Source organism: Manacus vitellinus, unplaced genomic scaffold (assembly GCF_001715985.3).
Source record: "Manacus vitellinus isolate BGI_N305 unplaced genomic scaffold, ASM171598v3 scaffold_19_pilon, whole genome shotgun sequence".
Taxonomy (NCBI): Eukaryota; Metazoa; Chordata; class Aves; order Passeriformes; family Pipridae; genus Manacus; species Manacus vitellinus.
In genome coordinates this window covers 8376735-8395195 of record NW_021939395.1, presented here as the reverse complement: position 1 = coordinate 8395195, position 18461 = coordinate 8376735, and positions in this window count along the sequence as shown.

The window sequence follows — 18461 nt, the reverse complement described above, 5'->3', positions numbered from 1 at the left end:
TATCTGCTCTGCAGGGAAAATAATATGTGAGTGTATATAAACAGACATATATGTACATCAGAAACAAAAATAGCAAAGGAGAGAGGGAGACAGATGCATTGACCAAAACAAATTGTGGAATACCAGGGATGAACAGAAATTTTAGAAAGAGAAATAGAAAATTAATCAAAACCATCTCACATCAGAACATATTTGCAGAATGAAAATACCTCTGGCCATAAAGCAAAGCAGATGTTTTGAGGAGGTGGGAATGTTCTCATGTTCTCAGAGTGGAGCAGATTTCTCATGTGTCATCCTTATTGCTCCTCAGTCTTAGCACAAGGTGATATTTGAGGGAGAAAGCAGCAAGATCAGAAATAAGAGCATTCCAACTTGAACATAAGAATTGCCAAATGATATTGTAAGATTTACATGTGCACAATAACAAACCAAATAGGTCCTCTCAGTCATGAGAAAAGAATATTAGAAAGGTTGATATATTGTTGTTATTATAAAATACAGAGTTATACATCTGAAAGTAATTTTTTCCCATTTCATTATAGTTTACAATATCCACACTCAATACTGGCCATTAGGTCTGTAAACTATGATAAAATGACTTCCTACCTAATCCTAAGCAGTGCCATTATGAGCAATTTTAGCATATTTTATTGGGTCAGTGAAATTTTTATTCTCTGAAAGACTGTAAGAGAATGAATTGCTTTATGAAAAATACAGCATAGTACCACGTGCAGCTTGGAGTGCTAATCCATAACCAGTGAGATTCCCTGGCTTTAACAAACACCCTGACTTCAGAAGGCAAGTGTTTCTCCTCTGTGTGTGGGTGGCTCTCTCGTACACAGTAGTCAGGGAATGCCATCTCTGGTAAGGCTGCCAAAGTTCGTGGTCTCTGGGAGTCTGAGGACAGAGAGGTGCTTCTGCAAGTGAGTATTTTCCAAGCAGGTTAACTTGGTAGCTACTGCTAAGTAAACTGCTGTTTGCTGGCAAGTATTTCTCTGTCTGCTACCTCCATCATAGGAAGGAGGAAAGCAGGTGCTAAGGAGAGCTTAAGTCCTTTCCATTTGAAGACTCAAGATATAAGGGATTTCATCTTCCTAGGGGTGAATCCTACCTAACAAGGAGAAGGAAGGTGAGGGTGTTAGTGGCAGACTGAGGGGCTGTGGTGGGAGTGTGCTGATCTAAAACCTGTGCAAGGCTTCTCTGAGCACAGGATCTCGTGGTGTGGCAAGCCTGGAGGTCCTGCACACTGCTGGTCTTCTCTGCTCCATGTCACAGCCTCGGAGGGGAAAGAGGCTGAGACAAGACTGGTGTGTGACCCTGGTGTGTGGGGCTCACAGACCATAGGCTGAAAGCCACTGCTGCAAACATACATGCAGATCAATCAGTGGCACTAATATTGTTTATAGGCTGTCATTCACATTTGTTTTGGCTTTCTGGACTGAAAACTTTTCAGGGCAGGAACTGCCATTTTCTGTGTATAATGCTCAACACAGCAAGTACTTGATTTCAGGTGACAATACGGGAGCCCAATAATGAATAACAATAATGAATGAACACAGTGATTGGCCTCTAGTGTCAGGAAGCATTCCTCCATGGAAACCAGCAAGTCAGAGACCTGCTTACAATGAGGCAGAGAAGGAGGTGAAAGAAGTGTTCCTTCCCTTTATTGACTCTATCATTTACTTATTTTTGCAGCTATTTTATTGGTAAAGTAAGACAAAGGTGTTGGGTGGGATGTGCATTTCTTCCTATGGCTATTGTACTTGCAAAACAGTGCAGTATAAAATGTTGCAACATGCCTGCTCTCTTACAAGTGGCTGTCCAAACAGACACAAATATTGTACCCATGTTGTTCATTCCAGAAACCTGACATTTCTCAAGATGAGGCCAAATGTGTTTACAGATAGATTTCTGAGTTTATTCAAGCTGAAAGGTACTTCTCATCTTTTGAAATGTCAGACTGCTGCTCCAAGAAAAATGAGTACAAGAGATAGGGCCACTGTTGCACAGCTCCATTTTTAAATGAGCAATATCTGATTGAAGATCCCAGGATTCATACAGTTCAGTGTTGTGCTATGATATATTGGCTGCACTGGCAAAGTGTAGTTACTTGACTGCACTGATTATTTGCTTCCATTGAATGCCCACAGCAATCCCAAAATTCTAGTATCCTTTGCAACCTTTATACCTGTTTAAACATCTGTAATATCACCTGAGGGGCTTTACTTTTAAAATGAGTGGTTTAATAAGTTGGAGGGCACAGGTTCACTGTAGAGCTGCTCTGTAGATAGGTAAAGAGAGGCATAAGGAGAGCACAATATAGTTGTCTCACTGTGAATCTTCAGTGAGCAGGTTACCTGTGCATTACAGGAGCAAATTGGGAATGGCAGGACTGAGAATGGCAGAAAACTCATGATCTGTGTCTCCTGCTTCAACTCCCAGTGTCTGTACCTTTCATAAAACTTCTCTTGACCTCCTCTGTACTCTAAAGTCCTCTATTAAAATCTAGGTGTAATATCTCAGCCCTCATACCATACTGTTCGGGTACCTTCCACATATATGCTGGCTGGAGATGTTTTTGTTTCAAGCATCTATTAAGAGTATGGAATGTGCCATTTTATTTTTATTGTAGATGAATAATTAGTTTTGAGTATTTGACTCTAAATTGCTTGGATATGGAGAATGCATCACACCAGAAAATCAAACAGGAGAGCAGAAGATTAAAAATGGTTAATAAATCATTTGGCTATTACAAAACTCCATTTTTGTTCCTCTGGTAGTACTGGAATTGTGTTAAGAGCCTGCTGCAAGACAGTAATGTGGATTTGCTGTTGAAGCCTCAATTGGACCACTGTGCCAGAGTACCAATTACCCAGTTTACACTTAGCAGTGGAACCACTTTGACCCAGCTCTCTGCTAGAGCAAGATGACTTGTTTAGTTTAATATTGTTCAGCACAAAATTACAGGTTAGATTATCTGTAGGAGCTGCAAAGTTTAAGTGTGGCAAAAGCACTGTGAAGGATCACGTCAGCTAGCTTCCATTAAAAAAATCAAAAGGGAAGCAGCTTTGAAAATCTGCGTGTAATTTTTTTGATGTTAATCTTTTAGGATTCCTTTTCCCACAGTGAAGGTGTCTGTTGTTGGCATTTATTACAAACTTCATTACAAACCTCAAGTGCTTGACACAAGGTGGTTTATTTTCATTGCCTCTTCAGACAATTTCATCACAACCTCTCTTCTTTCTTTCCCATATGACACCTTTCTGTGAGAACAAATATCGACATTAGATATTTTCTGCTTGTATGGAGAATAGAGGTTTAATGATAATTAAATCACTTTTAAGTAAAACTGGTACTGCTGCTTCAGACAAGGCAAGGGTACACGTGGAATTTGTCCTAAAGAATCTATTCTATGGGGAAGTTTATCAGACAAGATTTGTATAAACAGGATATAAATAATATCTAGCTGTAAATAATAATAGTCCCTAAATATCACTTAGAGCAAATCAAGGAGCGTAAGGTCCTTAAGAAATCTCTTGATATTCTCAGTAGATATAAAACAAGAAACCCAACTTGCAGTCACTCTGCTGTGGTGGTGCATCTCAGTGAAGACTGAATTCTTCTGACATATTCTACATATCTGACTTCAAATGTCTTCCTTCTGGAGACACCCACAAAACTTGCTGGAAAGTTGAGCTGTGTGTAAAAATTACTAAATATAAAAAAATTTATTTGAATTAAAGACAGCACAGGAGGAAAGGAATTAAACTGCAGACCTCTCAGTGCAGTATCAATGCCTAGTAAAATTTTTCTAGTGCATTTTTTGTTAATAGAAACTATTATCATTTTATATAAGTTGGAATAAATTTAATGTATACAATAAATCTGATATCAGATAGAATTTGGACACACACTCCCCTACACACCACTCTCAGAGGAACTCTGTCTCACATTTATGAAGCTGTGTGTGGTAGACTAAGTCTATATTTGCTGCTGCAGCAAACATTTACACCTAATGATGACAAGTGTACCCTCTTTATGCCATAAACAATTGATTTTCAAGCAAAGATAAGAGAATTATATATTATGTATTCCATCTGTAAAACTAATTAACTCCTTTGATTTAGCTGAGAAAGGTGATGTTTTCTGAAGCTCAGCTTTACTGAAAATTGACCTTTCCATCTACAAACATACCATTTAATTTACAAGAGAAACAAAACCTTCGGAATTGTATTTACTCAGTAACTTTAATAAAGGTCAACCCTTTTCAGAAACAATTGTAAATGTGGCATTTAGCCTTTCATATTTTGGAAAGTGTTACTTGAATCTCCACATCCAAATAGAACATTGCCTTTGAATTAAAAACAGCTAAATAAATAAGAACAAATTTTACAAAATTGTCTAGATCTCAGGTGTTGTAATTAACCTTTAGCCTTTATACTTCCCTAGAACTATTTTCTTGAGTCTTCTGTGGCTGAGGTCAACTAATGTTCAGTACCTATAGTACATATACTAAGAATGAATATAATGTGTTTTAAAAGGTCCACCAAGTTCAGCAGAAAATAGAATAAGCTTTTTCTTTGACCTTTAGGAAGGAGACTTGGCAAATTCATTGAAGAAAAGCCTGTTATTCTGAGATATGGAGGCCCCAGCAAAGCACTCTGACTCCAAGTGTAGGTGCCCCACTGCAGCCAGTGGGTCCCCTCCTGTGCTCGAAGGCAAGCAGCTCTCCTTATTTGTGCTGAGTATTGCAGTTGAGCCTGGGGTGTCCAGCACAGCCCTGCTGTAATGAACTGAAGAAAACCCAAAACAAAACCAACCACAATAGATTATGCTTAAAAGTCAAAAATTTTTCATTAGTTTATTTTTCATTAAGACCTTTCTGAGATCAAAGAATCCAATTGCTCTGGTGTGCGGGTATGGAAAGTGGTATCCATGTATGGATAATGACATCCAGACAGAATTTCCTTGTACTTTCTGTCTCTCATCCTAACCTGTGTAGCTGTGAGGACTGAGTTTTTCAATCTGCCAATTCTCAAATACAAACTAGAACAAATGAAAGCCATTTGGATGAGAACCCCTTGAAGTTTGCACAATCTAAAGAGGAAACAGTCAAATGAGAGAGATAAGTAGGGATTTAAACATGTTCTTTTCACTCCTAGTTTCTGTCTGAGAGTGCATTCTTTCTTAAGACTGGACTCAGGTAGAAAGCTTTCTGCCATCTCACATGATGCCATAACAGGAAAAAGGTTTGGAAGTCTTGGACCTTCTGAAGAAAAGCCCATCTCCTACAAGGTATTTGGGATGTGTTTTGCTGTGTGGTTCCCATCAGCAACTGCAGAACCCTTCCAACAGCTTCAATGAAGAAAGGATTTACATAAATCCAATAAAAAAGCTTACATTTGTACTCATATGATAACATTTCAAACTAGCATGTGGAAAATGCTGCCTAATAGAATTAACCAGAGAATTGGATAGCTCAGGACATTTCAGTCAGATTAATACTAATCTTACAATGATTTATAGTGTGAGGAAACTTCCTCTGCAGAATAAACATACTGGATTCAGTTAAAAAATGTCATAACTGTTGACTTCAACGCTGTTACACCTGGAATGTATTAAAATTGTCCTCCCAAGAGCCCTTTTCTACAGTTTTTAACCACTATTAGTCCCACTGCCTTTAAGAGCCTAAAATAGTTGTGAATGAATCCAAAATTACTGTTTCTTTGATCTTCAGAGTTGCATGCTAGTCCTGTGTTTTTTGGACTGAGCGCTGTAGGCTAAAATTTAAGTTTGAGAGCTGCTGAAGCAAGAAATTGTTTTGCAGAGGCAGCATTAAAAAAGCCTCTAAAACAAACTCAGTGTACAACATATAACAGGGCTAAGCCAGAAAATATCTTGCTCGATGCAGAAACTGCTCTGGACTGCTGAAATTCCTTGTGGGTTCCATAATAGATAAGTTCAAAAAGCTTCTTGACTGTAAAAAGTTTGACCAAAGGCGAATCAGCTTCCAGCATTATTCATTCAAGACAATCATCATAGCCTTTAACCTTGACACCAGCATCTGACCTAAACTTCTGCATCCCTGAATCTCTTTGCTAAGAACCAATCTCAGCCATGCAAGTCCAGTGCATTACCTTGTGTGAATGATACTGAGAAAACTCTTCATCTCACTACACCAAATAATCCTGAGGAATGAGCCATGGGAGCAGAAAGGAATCCACTTCAAAGGACTCAGCAAATAAACCAGCCAAAATAACAGAAGTAAATATTTTATTATGTCCTGATATAACAAAACACATCTAGACTGGACTCAGCAGGGTTTGTAGCAGCTCCTCACAGGAAGACCAACTGAATTTTGTTACTAAGCATAAGCACCTTCCCCAAGCTGTCAGCCAGCTGATCTTGTAGGCATCCTGACAGTGCAGGTGGACAATCCAGAGCCATGACAGATGAAAAAGAACAACTCCTGTTTCCTGGTGCATAATACCTTATCTCGCTGAAAAAGGAAGGGAAGCATGCTCATCTCTCCCTTTGCAGCTTGTTGGTGATCTTGCAGCAAAGTGAAGGTACAGTGCTTTTTGTGCCATGAATTTTATATTCTTATTTAAGATTACATTACTGAAATTAAATTATTTGTAAGCTTTCACTAGCTACAGAAGACAGTCTCACCAGATTACTGTTAATTGTGTGCAGTATGGTAGAACCTTCAGGATCAACGAGAAATAAGGTCATTGCTAAACCAGACAGGTTATAAGTGTTGTTTTGTTTAGCTTTGGGCTGGGGAAAAAGGACAGGCTATGAAAAAAGGAATCATAGAATCATTAAGGTTGGAAAAGACCTCCAAGATCATTGAGTCCAACCTTTGAAAGCACAATGCAAAACTAAGTATTAAACAATCACTGAATGACCAAAGGTCCTTTACTTCAGGTGCTCTGTACCTGGTTTATTTTGTTAAATTTAGTTTTATATAGAGAGGATTTAGAAATCTCAGTTTGAATTCAAATTATGCAACTCTTACTATACTAAGACCAATTTTATTCTCTCAGTACTACTAGAAACTGTCATCACTTAAGCCATGAAAGGTGTTTGATTCTGTATGAATTAATGGCTATAATAATGAAAAGGACTAGTTGGAAGTACTTGACAGATTTTTCACTGTAGAGGAGACTAGTAACATTTTGGCTATATGAATTATTTATCTCAGTACAAAAAGAACCTAAATTCTGTCTCATCGTGAAATGGTCATAAAAATATAGGTTAATGACACAAGTTCAGTTAATCTTTTCCACGCTCACAGGAATGCATGCTTCACTTTCATAAACTGACTGTATTTTCTCAAATCTTTCAGGGTCCCTTGCAGTGTTGCCACTAAAACCTCAGTCTCACTCAACACAGTAATAAATCTCAAAGCTAGCTAGAGAACTCTTTGCAATGTATTTTAAGTGACACTTCTGTCCTCTATGTCATTTAGACAGTAATAAAATGGCAGTGGTTGGCATGAAGCTCAAAGGATCAGACTGTATGTATTGGATCAGACAATATATACATATACAACATATACTATAAACATAGCGAGAAGGCAGGCAAAGCAGTCTGTTCCATTTAAGTTCTAAAAGTCCTTTTGTATATCCTTTCCTCGTTCCAGAACAAATTCCCTTCTAGGCTCAAAAGGGAAAATCACTATGTTTGAAAGCCTCATTGCTTTGGAGATGAAATACAGTGCAGTTTAAACATCAGAAGAAAATAAAAAATGTGGGCATGTGGAATATGGGTTAATAAAAAATAAATGTTAAGTCAATATGTTTGGTTATCTAAAAGAAACACTAATAAATGCATTGTTACTTCCTGACTTTAACTGTGAAAACAAACATTTAGAGCTTTCACTGTTAACAATTAACATTTGGTGGAATTTACTATGTTAAGATAACATATTTAGCAATAAGCGCTGCCTTGAATCAAGCATTAAAAGCAATTTGAGAATGAATACTAAAAAGATTCTTTTACTAATGAAGGAATCTCCTTAACACAAAATTCCAAGAGACAAATACATCCACTGTCAAGCACCAGCTGTGCTAGAGTTTCATGTTTATCTTATAGAGACCATGGGTACTAAAAATGTGCCCTTCACCCTTTCAGATTGGGCACAGTTACTTCAGTAAAGAGAATTCTGAACATACTGTTCCATATTTTGAAAGAAGAGTAAGACAAATCCTGTATGTGTTTGTGTCGATACACTTAAATCTTGCAACAGTATTTGTTATTTGTAATGGGATGTGTGAAAGGGATTTGTCTTTGAAAACTTCCTCCTAAGGGACTGTAGCTATTGCACTTGCAAATGTAAGGCTTCTGGCTGCAGCTCCAGTGTTCCAGCAGCACACCAAGGGGGTGATTGGGAAGCGTTTGGCACACTGCACTATCTAACTATCTAACTCCCTCGTATTCTTCTTTTTCCTTCCATCCCTCCCTGGTTGACACAATTTTCACTAGCAGTTTAGAAAATGAAGAGATAAAATAACAAGTTTCCGTTTATTCCTTAAATATTCAGAAGTCCCACTGATCACAGTGGGAAGTTTGCATATGAAAGGATGACAAGGTTGGGTTGTAACCAAAATTCATATTTGAAAAATGGCAAAAGCTTATGCTCTAAGCTTTCGAGATGATTAGAATGCAGCAATCCCATGTTTCTGTTCAGCTGCTATTCTAATGCAGGCAACTGGACAGCATAAAGATATATAAAATAAGACTAAAAGTGTCCTGTTGAAACCACAATCTTGCTTAACAGGTATTTCTTTGTTCTTTCTTTTCACATATATTTAGAAGAAATAAGCAATAAAGAGAGCATCCTACCCAGGAATAGCATGCAAAGGGCAAGACAAAAATGAAGCTGGTCATTGCTATCTTGGATGATGCCATATTTCGGTGCCCTGATATTTTGTATCCCATTTGTGGCTTCTAAGCTGTCTCAAGCTCCTTGCTAACATTTGATTAAGACATCACACAGTGTCTTGGAGGTGATATGGCAGCTTCCCCCAGGCAATTTAAAACAAAAAAAATAGAGGTGTGAGTGCGCCCACACACCTATGGACTGTATTGACTTACACAGAACGGGTCTCCTGAGCCTGGTGACAGAAAGCCAATGAGTCTGGGGCTTCCTCTGTGCCCTCAGAAATGCTGCTCTGACTGGAGACTCTGCTGACTTGTTTGGAGCAGTGTATTAACTCTCGCATAAACTGCCTGCACACATTTCTCTATTTTAAATGCAGTTCATTCTTTCATGGTTTTGTGAGCCTCTGTTTGATGACAAAGTAGCTCTTCGCTTGTCAAAGGCTGAATGCCACTTCTGTACAGCGCTGGAGCTTTTTGTGCCTAGCTATCAGTGCATGCCAGTGTTCAACAGCAAAGTGATGAATTCATAAAATGTACTAGCTGCTCAGCATTAAAAATTCTGCACCACTGGGATGATAATCACACTGACTTCTGAGAAAATGTTTTGGGGTTTGGTATTACAAAAGGTCTTTGTGGCTGGGAGTTGATGCTCTAACCCCTACTAGTAAGAGGAGACTTCTGCAGCATCCCCCCCCTTCCTTTTTACAGATGCCAGCAACAGAATAAATTTTCTTTCCCTCAAGACTGTTTTTGGGAAACAAGATATCACAAAGGATTTGAGCAAATACGCATTCTCACTGGATGTATTCACAAAGCTGTTTTGCCAGTGTTTGCAAATCATCCAGGTATGGATCAGAAATCATGGTGTGACGGAGGTGACCAGTAACACAAAACCTAGAGAGTTGATACTTCATTCATTCAATATGTAAGGAAGATGAACAGCGCTATTGCCTCTAATTCCTCTGGAGGGTTTTTCACATGAATATGTATATGCAGACCCTGCTGTTCCCTTTATAGATTAAATTTTGGAGAACTGAAAGAGTTTCTTATTGATTCTGAAGCTAGAAGGTGAAAGCACAGCCATTTGACTGTGTGTGGTTACAAAGTATGTATTTTATTACATGCAGGCATTAACTTGCTTACCTCTATGAATATAGCGCTAAACAGTTGCTTTTAGCAGTTTCTCACGTTTATGTCAGCACCTCATTTAAAAGATAGACTCCTGGAGGCAGATGAAGGAATTTTAGAGAAATGAGGAGAGCTACCATGAGTATACAGTAGCCAAAATTCTTTAATCTAGCCCTGCTTTCATACAGGCTCCTGCATCTCTATTTCACCACGAAGTCACCAAGCTTCTCAGAGTTACAGAGCTTCTGCTGCTTTCACTGATTTATATTGTTTTCAGGTACCTAAATTAGAGACTTTATTTCAGGAGGTATTATTCACAGTTTAACTGTAATGCAAAGTGCAGCTACTCAGCGCAGTTATTCTGACTGCTTTAAAACTGTGCTCAGATGTAGAGTCAGTTGCCTAAGTGGGGAATCAGAGTTTGTTTTTCACCTCTCTATTTCAGTTACTTTATATCAGTCAGTCAGTCATCCCTGGTTCTGCAAACACGAAACTGCTAAGCCTTTTTTTAAAAACGTGTATCACATAATGTGTTCTTTGAGTGTTTGAGCCTGTACCCATTGAGGTCAATGACAAAGCTTCTATTGACTTCTGGGATACAGAATCAGGCCCTGAGGCTCAAAGAATTGGTGCATTGTTAATCCCTTGGTGCTTGCAGGCAAAAGGGCTTGTAAATGCATAACCCACTGCCAATAAATGGATGCCAAGCAGTCAGCATTTCTTGCACCCAAAGCATATGCACTTAATATCTGTACAGGTTTTCAGAAGTCTAAATGAAGTACAGTCCTTCTCTAGGCTCCCAGAGATAACTTTTCTACCTTTGGATTAAAGCACCATTAATTAGCAACCCAAATTTTGCTGTATTAATCAAACCAAACACAAATCTAGCATATTTTTGTGTGGAAGAGAGGTATAGTCTGCTTGTTTTATTATCTCCTCTGTCATTGATCCTGTACAGTCCATTTTACAGGGTAAAGTTTTGAAACGATTAACTGCCCTGTTCCCCCACAGTCCTTCACACATTTCATCGATTTCTAGTCACTTCACTCAGCCCTGACCTTGCTGTGTTACAGTTGTTTCTATAGCTCCAAATCCAGTTAATCTGTGCTCAGTGTCTGAATCCATAGCTGAACAACCAAAATATTTAAATATTACCTACCCTTTGCTTCTATCTATATTCTTTTTGGCTTCCTACACTGTTACTGTATGATTTCAGTACTAAGCATACAAACTGTAGGGACAGATCCCGAGGTCTGTAATGCTTTCTTCAGCAAAAAGATCTACTGAAGATGGAAGTACATTCCCAAAATTTGCAAGGTTTTTTGGCTTAATCTCCTTCTTTTTTAGAAAATTAGACTATTTAGAGAATACTTATCAATGTCTTTGCATTAGGCAAAGGGGGTAAGGGTTGGAGAGAATATAGACAGTTTTCTAATAATCTGAATCCAGAGGTAGGGAAAATTTTAATGTTTAAGTGAATTTTTAATCTTAAAAGGAGTATATTTGGTACAAGTAATCAAGAGATACATAGGATTCCACAATGCTGTTTTCACAAAGCTGCTGTGAAGTATTTATTTCTGGGTCAGTTGGAAGCATTCAACCTTTTGAATTAGAAATATATTTCCTGTTGTGGGCAATGTACACACATATGTACTGCATGGGCTTTTTAGATGTGATGATCATGGCCTAATCAAAATAAAATTAGGATAGTATTTCCTCCTTCTTTTTACATGTCATCTAATGGCTTGGAATCCAGTCTGATGTTCACTGATGTCAAAGATGGTATCTTATTCACTGTACATGGGACCAGAACTTTATCTCAAGCTTACATTTTTATATTTCTAGATTTAATCAATCAGATCTAGCCTGATGACCTTGAGGCACTCTGTGAACTTTGAAAAATGCTGTTGCTACCAAGAACTGCCATTCAGCTTCCCGTTAGCTTGAGTAGTCTAAGTGGTCTTGTATGTTCCAAAACCTCACTAATTCAGCAAAAGCCTTTTGATGATCACCAACTAAATTCAGAGAGTAGATCTTCCCCAATGAACCAATTTTGGAAATGTTAGTTATGTTTTGTCATCAAAACTGAGTGTTGCTGACGGATGTGAGAAGTGCTGTCAGCTGATCTTTGCGGTTTTAGCTTACAGCTACAGTTCTGAGAAAATTATTTTCATGTATCTATTTTAGAAGATCACTATCAGCTCATTTGAAATGTATCATAATCAAGGAGGCATATGTGAATGTAAAGTTATGGGGATGGCCAAATGACTATTTGTAAATACAAAACCTACAGGAATAATCTCTTGAGAAAAAACTGGTATATATACTGCATACTGAACATATGCAGAAATTAGTGGAATTTTGGTTCATTATTGTGAAAAGTACGGAAAATGCATTCACTGGGAACAAGTGAAACAGCTGGATCCTGGTCTTGTTTTAAATACAAATCTCAGCAGTTACTAAGTTCCCAATGTCATCTCCAATGTGAAATAGCTCTTTTAGCTTGAGTAAAGCTCATGCTGCAGTCGAGGGGGCTGTGGCCTGAGCTAAAACAGCACAACATATCTGGAGTGCATGATCACCCTCACATGGTTCTGTGCTTATGTGGAGACATCCATCATGGCCTGATGTTTATTTGGGTTTGACAAGTAGGTCTGCATGGGTATTTCTCAGGCTGCTAATTGTCACTGACTGGAGCTTCTTTAGATATTGACCCATGGACTGTTCTAGAACAATTTCTGCCTTTTCTGAATTAGTTTTATTCTCTGAATTACAGTGTCATCCCCAAGCCTCTTTTTCCTAGTCAGGCAGTGTCCTCTCCCCAGAAATTGTATGTGAACTGCCCTTTTAGAGAAACGTCACTGGGCTGGTAATTATTTGTACACAGATGTGCCATTGACTGCTGACTGAACAGGAGCTGAGACAACTCCTGGCACTCTGAGCCATATTTTACAGCTAGACATTGTATCTACAACAATGCAGCCTGCTGAGGTGACATCTTTCAGCGTTCTTCTGCAAAAAGAGACAGAGTATGTGGAATGAAGGGTCAAATGCTGAGTAGAGGTATAGAAACTGGCAGGTAGCTTCTAGCAAGAGCCAAGTGGGAGATAAATGATTCAGAAACTACAGGGCCCAGAAGATGCAAAGCTTGAAAAACTGTACTCACTATGGTCCAATTCATACACAATTAGAATAATGACCTGTCTCCTCCTTGCTTACTGCAGATATTTGCTTTTCATGCTCTCAGTACATTAGTAAGTCCATAAAAGAGAATATTTATCCTCCAAACTGAACCCTTAATCCAATCACATGTATGCAGCAAACACATGACTTCATATGTGCCTTAAAGCCAAACTCCTCACTGCAAACTTTAGGAGTGCTGATCTACTTAGAAGTTGAACTCAGCTCCAGCGGCAAAGCGAGGTTCAGAGTTCATGTATATTTAGGCATAAGGGACTGTGTGATGCTGGTGCAATGAGGTGGCCCTAAAGCTATGAATAAGCTTGCAGTGAAAACATACCCTTTGGTGCTGCTGTCATTGGATTTCACCTTTGACAGCAGAATGTTTCCTTAAAGAATAACAGAAACAAATGCTTTCCAAAAGATTTCCAGCATGTCACTTTTCATATATACTTAATACTTCAAAACCTTATAACAGCACTCCAGAAATTTACAGCACCAAGGGGCCCTATTTAGCAACGCCGCTCCATTAATCTGGTTTTTTTTCCCTTCAACTGCATAATTATATTAGAAATAAGGAAAACAACTGTTTGTTCACAGTCCATTTTAATAGGCCTCAATACTTTGCTAAAGCACTGCAGTGGATCAGTTGGAATTAATTATTATATAAGATTACATTGCAAATAACAACAATATGTCAAACTAATGTGTAAGGTCTACCTTGCAGCACAAAAGTGAGAAATTTCAAAGTTAAGTCTAAAATTATGTGTTTGCATTTCCTCCTTAACTTGCTACATCACACTTAATGTGTTACAGCCCCAAAGAAACCTTGTGTAAGACTGGCTACTTCTTAGTTAAGCCTTCTCATAACTACCTCCAGCTGATTAACAAAAAGGTCTTACGGACAATCCTGAATTGTCTTGGGTTTTGGGATTTAATTACCTGGTTAATCACTGTGAAAGTATTTGTGGAGTTGGTTGCTGCTCAGTCAGTGTCATAACCTAGGTAAAGGGGCAGAGCTACTGTTTCTGAAAAGGAGAGATTTTTATATAGACAGGTCTCAAGGTAGAGCTGTAAAGTGACCTCTCTGCCACCTTTTTCTTCAAAAAAAAAAGAAAAAAACTCCATGGGTTTTTTTTATACTTTCCAATGTATAATGAACAAATATTTTATGAAATGTTTCAAATACAAAAATTCTAGTCCTGCCTTTCCTGTTGTTCCCTAGTCTCCCTTGTACCTCAACACTATGGATATGTAGGAACAAAATAGGCCATTAGCTTTATTCAAAGACCATTCAAGTCAACAGAATGGTGCTTAATGAATGTAATGGTTTTTAGATTAAACTCTTGGTTACTGCATCCCAAGTACCAAGAAAATAGCATCTGACTCATGGAAAGGAAGGATTTGGCTTGATTTGCATTCACTGTTTTCTATTTGCCAAGAGACATAAATTATTATCTGAGACTGAGCATCCGTTATGGTGCTCATGTTCTAAACAGTTCTCTGTAGCACCAGAGGGGCCTGTGGTAGCAAGGGGAACAATCACATTTGATATCTGTAATATCTAGAATGCAATATAACAGATAAAGTAATAATTTGAACCAAGAAAAATCACAGTGCTTCTTTTTTTCATTTAATTTTATGCTCTTGAAATTTGATTCTTCATGAGGTACATATGCAAGTAAGCTAAACAGTAAAAACAAATGGTAAACTCAAGATTATAGAATCATTTTTAAATGAAAGGAATTTTCTGCCTAAACTGTAGTCTCAAGGGAGTTAAATCCACTACTCAGACCACTCACTGGTGTGTAGGCCTTGATCAGAATCTTTGTGCCATGCAAAATATAATCCCTGCATTTACATTGCAGAAAAGTCAAACAGAGTCCATTTGTACCACTCCACAGTAGAACTTATTTCATTCATCTAAGGTGCTCTACCTTGAATGAGGATTTGATGCAGTTTTTGAAAAGCAACACTATGGGACTATGAACACCAAGTAGATGGGTACCTCTTCCTGGACTTTGTCTGAGTAGTTACACTGTGAAATCTGCTTTCAAACTTTCTGAAATTAATGGCTGTATAAACAACACAGAGCTTCATCATCAAAAGCAGGATGCTTTAGCAACATCATGGCTTAGACAAAGTTTCTAGAAACAGATGTTCAGTGATAGCAGTGATCTTACCTTCATGTTAGTGTTTGAGTGCTTAGTATTATTGAGTGTTTATGAGGACCCAGGAGAACTCAAAAGAGGATTCTAGCAGTTCACATGTTCAAGAGCAGTTTCAGGATAAGCTGATACTAAAACAACATTTAACAGATGATAATAAATAAATATCTCTTTTCCTGTAAATCAGGTCTGTGGACTCCTGGAACACATGGGCTGCTTTTGAAGAGTCTGCAAAAGGTAATTAAGAAGAATAAGCTATTGTCAGTCAACTTCAGTTTGCTGTATAAGGACCACTGCAGATCTATTGGAAAATGCTTAAGACTCTTCAAACTGATGTAAGGTGAGAATTTCTATTACAAAACCTTTCTGCAATTGTGTTTGTTTTTTTTTTCACTTCTTATGCCTTCTGTTGTGTTGAAAGAGCAATCAAACAGTCAATCAGTTTTGTACTGTAATTACCAAGATCCAGCACAATTGCTACAAGGTGTGACTTACAAAACCAAACAACTTTTAATCAGGAATGGAAGTTTCATAAAGCATGAGAACACTTCTGTTAACATTGGCTATATTGTTAATATCACATCTTTTCAAACAAGCCACTGGCTTTATGAAGGATTTGCTTGTCTCCTGAACACTGGAGATTATCAGAACCATGTTGTGTTATTCACATCAACCTCAGGGTACAACTGTAGCCATCTTTGTACTCTCAGTTATCTCACTGAAATCAATGAAACAAACCACGTTGGGTAAAATTCATCTGTGCAGATGGACACTGCAAGTCCTTCACAATATGACAAAGTATGGTTTAAAGACTCTAAAGTATTAGATCTTTTAGTGCACAAGGATCAAAACCTCCAGCCTGTGGGCTACACTACAGTGTTGCAACAGGATATCTCTCTCCTCCTATGATTTTTCTCTATTGCCTTCTCAGATTCTGGGCTGTTTTCTAAGGAAATCCTTTTTTTCCATACAAGTTGCATAGGAGGATCTTTTCACATTCAAAGTGATATTTCTTAAGCAGTGACAGAGCAAGGGAGAGACCAATACTCCACAAACACTATATTCCCCAGGACTAAAGGAGACAGATTAAAGTTCATTTTCTGTCTAATATCCTTCCCATATTAACTAATACCTTATTTATATGAATTGAATTAATTCTAAAAAAAGAAAGTTGATTCCATACCCTAGTGCTGCAAAGGCTCACTCCAGAAGTAAAACAGATTCTTTGACATTAGAAGAGAATTGAATGTCAACTGAAACTTTACCAGACTGTTGGCTTAAGGGAGGGTAGGAGTCTCTGTCTGATCAAGTGGAAAAGAACAAATCTGAAATCCATAAAGCTTTAGTGAAAAACGTAATTTTTTTTTTCTAAACATTCATTTCTAAGAATCTATGTGTTGTTTTCCAAAGATGTTCTCATTAGAAGACACTAATGCAGATTTGAACTGAGATGAGGTGAGCTATGATAACATACAAATTCACATTGGAAGGAAAATAGACTTTTGATTGGCAAACAATTATCTGAAGCAATTATTCACTACTTAGAGCTAAACTAGATTGTCTTTAAGAACAGTATATTTCAGTAATTATATACAAAAATTAAATATTCAGTGGTCATATCTTTCACAACTGAAATGGGTATGAACTGGATATAACTCCCACAATTGCTTGAAAACTGTATTCATAGGTATATAATAAAAAGAGAGAGAGGATTCACTTTATTAACAGTATAAAGGGGCTACCATTACCCTTTTATTTGATTTACTGCTTCCTGATGTAATAAATACAGATGAGCACAGCAAAAGTACAGGTTTAAGTAAGAATTGCAGGGTTGTGTTATGCCAGCAGTGCCTAGTGTACAGTTAATCGGAAAGCAGAAGGTAATATAAATTGTTTCTGACATTATGGGACTATAATAACACTACATTTCCAGCAGCTCCATAGCTCTTAGAATTAGAACTATGTATTCTGAAGATACCACAAGCCCAAGAAATATGAAGACATTTGTACATACTGACTGTTTCCACGTTTGTGTCTTAGTTGTGCAATTGTAATAGATACAGGTTATTACCATAACAGTCCGTGCTCAGTTCTGATAAAAGTTGCTGGATGAATTTGCTTCTGCTACCTAAATTTGAATTAGACTCCAGCAGTGGAGTAATGACTATTATTTATGAACAAGTTCCCTCTTTGTCCCTGTTCCTATACAAATCTTGATCATCATTCCATGTACTAGAACATATTCTTATGTGCCAGACCCTATTATTCTGCCAGGATGTATAGGGTGCAATCCTAGATCTGATGGTATGGCTAATAAACCTACTGTACATTTCCATAGTTCCAGGATTTTGCCTGTTAACCATTCTTAGAAAAAAATTAATAAAAACAAATCAATGATTCAAGCAGTCTCCTAACCTGTCTCTAGAACTGACCAGAAAAAAAAAACTTTTACAGAGCTTTAGACACACTGTAAACATACATAAGGGAATAGGTCTTTCTTGAGACAACCAGGAGCAACTTTTTGCCATGAATTCTGAATATTAATCCCTACAGCTTTTTACTAGTTAGTCTAATGCATTTACTCTGCTAATTCACATAAAATTTGACACTTTTAAAAACAATTATTTTTGCTGAGAATACTGTGTAGAAGACAGCTTTATAGATTAGCTATAAACTGCACAGCAGAATATTTGTTAAACTGTCTCTCGTCTGCAGCTTTTTAATTTCACTTTATGTCTCTGTTATTGCATTGTAATGAAAGGTAAACAGGAGAGCTTCGACAGTTTGTTCTACGGCCACTCATAATATAATATAATCAAATCTTAACTACATGTCCTTTTGACATGGTTTCCAAAATGTATGAAGCTGTAATGTCTGTATTCATTTTCCCTCTTTTGACACTGTACTTTCCCCTTGACTCCTTCTATCTGTACTTTCATCTTGTCCCTGAATCCCTCTTCATCTTTGCTTCTGTCTCTCTCCACTATCACTCTATCTGTTAACTTTCTATTGTAGAATAATCAGTTTAGCTAATCAAAATGCTGACATTAACATAAAGGTCAGTTATTTGTGTATCCCTTGTTTTTATAAAGAAAT